Source organism: Vicia villosa, linkage group LG1, assembly GCF_029867415.1.
Source record: "Vicia villosa cultivar HV-30 ecotype Madison, WI linkage group LG1, Vvil1.0, whole genome shotgun sequence".
In the NCBI taxonomy this organism is placed as follows: Eukaryota; Viridiplantae; Streptophyta; class Magnoliopsida; order Fabales; family Fabaceae; genus Vicia; species Vicia villosa.
The window spans coordinates 42,393,518-42,396,676 of record NC_081180.1 but is presented as its reverse complement, the minus strand read 5'-3'; the positions used below and the strand labels follow the sequence as shown (position 1 = coordinate 42,396,676).

Below are 3,159 nucleotides of genomic sequence, written 5' to 3'. Positions count from 1 at the left end.
AAAATTCTATGCTATGCCTTTAAACCCTTGCTCTCCCTTGTTGGTGTAACCTCTAAGATTGTCACACCTGCAAGCATATAATAGATACATATTTATAATAGCAAATATCCAACAAATAATGCCCAAAATTATAATCCAATCACACATGGATCCATGGACCGAATCGAAAAAGCCCGGAAACCCGAAAGCACTATTCACTGTACGGACATCACTAGTTATCCGTGCATACTGCACTATTTATCCATGCGGACGACGCTATTCACCGATCATTTTTTCCCTGACTTTTCGTCTGACTTTCTAAGACTTCCGATTTTCGTGATAAATGCAATCTCCAAAATATGTTTTCCTTCTCTTAATCAATAAAGGTTTTAAGGCACATTTACAACAAATTTATTTTGAGGTTTTCCAATCGTTTGACACTTTAATTTTGGTCCAAGAAATTTTTCTTTTTGTGTTAACCTCTAGCCAATAAATAGAGGATCTTCTCTTCATATTTTCACATTCAAAATCGTGAGCATTCTATCTCACACCTCACAATCTCTCTCTAAAACTATTTTTCAAATTTTCTCTCACTTATTTTTAGTTGAAGCGCTTCAAGAAATTGTTTGTATTTTGAAAGGGCATTGTTGTAAATTAAGTAAGGAATATTTTATCTTAGCTGAACAATTTATCCATAAGGGATTAGGTATTTGGGTTAAAAGCTAAATCCATTAAATGCTTTGGTTTGAGAATTTAGATTCTAAGTCGTCGTTTAGATTCGTATGCTAAGCCTGGTTAAAAGCTTATTTTGGTTCGGTGTTAGTCCGGTTCAAAATATTAACTTGTATTATGGCTATCTTGGTAAAAAAACCTCGGTTCTGCTCGTAAGCCCATCACAATCAAAAGCTTTCTTTGGTTCGAGATAAGTCTGGTTCAAAATCTAAGTGCTTCGTGGTCAGCCTGTGGAAAAGCTCACCTTAGTTCGAGATAAGCTTGTGGAAAATCTTGGTTTAGTTTGGGGACCGACCACTTCAAGTTGTTGTTTGGAAAGAACACTAACTGCTTCAATTTACTGTTTGGAAGAAAGACTAACCGCTACTTTCTAAAGTTTACTGTTTAGTTGGAAGTTAGACAAAAATATCATTTTCCTTGTACAAGGGGGTTTGAGAGTTTAAACTATTATAATTTCGTAAGAATTATTAGATATTCTCAATATCAAATCTTTGAGAGAAAGTTAAGTCATTTCATTTCGATCGAACCACTATATTTTTTGGTATTACTTCTCCTACTCTTAATTCTTTACTTTTCTACTTATTTATCTTTTCGCCGCTAATTTTTTAAAACATTTTCAAATTGGTTTTAAAACATTTTCAAATTGGTTTTAAAATTTGAAAATGATTGTCAAAGTTTTTCAAACTAGCATTTTTTTTGAAACACATAAGTCACCCAATTCTTCTTCTATCACAATCACACCCCTTTTCTGTTATCTCTCAGAGACATTCTTCTCCACACTTACACGCCATAATTTCTACTATTTGCAAACATCTCTTGTAATCTTATTTCCTAGCAAAACCATAGTATAAAAGAAAAAGAAATACAATTAATTTTTCATCAAATCTGCTCAAGGTTTGTAGATCTATAAAAGTGTTAATATGTGATTCAAATATAAAGAAGTCAAATATCCACTATGATGAGATATGGTTGAAATGAGACACTTTTTTATGTTTTATTTTTTTGTACAAGCTAAAGTTTAATATTTCTAAAAAAAATTGTTGAGATTATACGTATATTGTTGGGCTTTATGATATTTATCAATGGTGAAACTTATAAAATTTTGTGTTTAGTAGCTGAGATCTATCTACTGTAAGTTTGGATTTTTTTTGGTTTACTTTGACCCGTTTCAAACCACCTATCTAACCCACATTTCGTCCAATTCGTCGCCGTCTTAACTGAGGATTGTGATGGTCGAAAATGAATTCGTTTTAACCATCCACAATTGTCCTTAGAAAACTTTACATCTTAGTCAACACTAACTTACACAACATTATAATTAGCTAACTCATAATGTCACAAAATTGCCAATAAATAAGTCTATCCAAACATGTCATAATTAGCCAACTCATAATATTTAATATCAAAGTTTAAATGTTAATCTAAATTATTATCACTTACTCTCTAATCTCTCGCAACATTTACATAAAAATTTGACAGTGCTAACATTTTTATTTATTTAAATGATTATAATATGTGTATATATCTATACCTACATACTAAATCTGTAGTAGTAATCAATTAAACTTCTACGCCTTATCATAAATCCGTAGATAAAAGATATCTATACCATCGGAATTTTTATATATGATCTCTATACCCACAGATACCAATTGTCAGTAGTAATTACTTAATAAAAAAACTATTTAGTACCATCACCTAGTCAATGAACTTGGGAGTAGGTTATCTTTGGTGTAGCTGAAAATACATGATGAAGGTTATTCAGAAGAGAGTAGAGCTCATGAGAGGATGTATTTGTGTGATATGGGAGATGATTTGCACGAGGAGAAATTGCAAATTGTGGCAGTTAAAACCGCCATTTTAAAACGTTTCGTCAATTTCGGCGGTTCCGGCGGTTCCAACAGCCTTAATAGAACTTTAAAACCGCCGTAATAAAGAACAAAAAAACAATTGAAAATTGCGCCGTCTGTGGGAATCGAACCCACGACCACGTGGTTAAAAGCCACGCGCTCTACCAGCTGAGCTAAGACGGCTTGCTGGTAGAAGTGACTCACATCATTTTATATTACTTATGAGTCACAATGAAATGTAGAGAGGCTTACATGTGACAATACATTTATATAAGAACGTGCTTGTTATGTATTTAGAAAATATTTTAAAAAGAGGCTTAGTATACATTTATTTAGCAAATCATAAACTTATAAAGCTTGATTGTTTAGATTTATGAAGATGATATATATTTGGTTCTACTAATACAAATTTCAGTAAATTATTATTTAAACTTATGGAGAATAAGTTTGAGATGAGTATGATGAAGCAAATGCATAAAAGAGCTACTCAAGAAATTTGATATGGAAGACTCTAAACACTTGCTTATACCCACATATCTAACATTTTCATTAAGAAAAGATGAATGAAACATATAAAGACTTGATAGACCATCTGCTT

General features: G+C 31.9%; 1 non-coding gene across 1 annotated transcript; it reads right to left on the bottom strand.

Annotated features, from left to right (window-relative positions):
- Positions 1–2,671: 2,671 nt before the first annotated feature.
- TRNAK-UUU (transfer RNA lysine (anticodon UUU)) lies at positions 2,672–2,744 on the bottom strand. Its single transcript has one exon. It is a non-coding gene; the product is annotated as a tRNA-Lys (tRNA).
- Between the last annotated feature and the right edge of the window lie 415 nt (positions 2,745–3,159).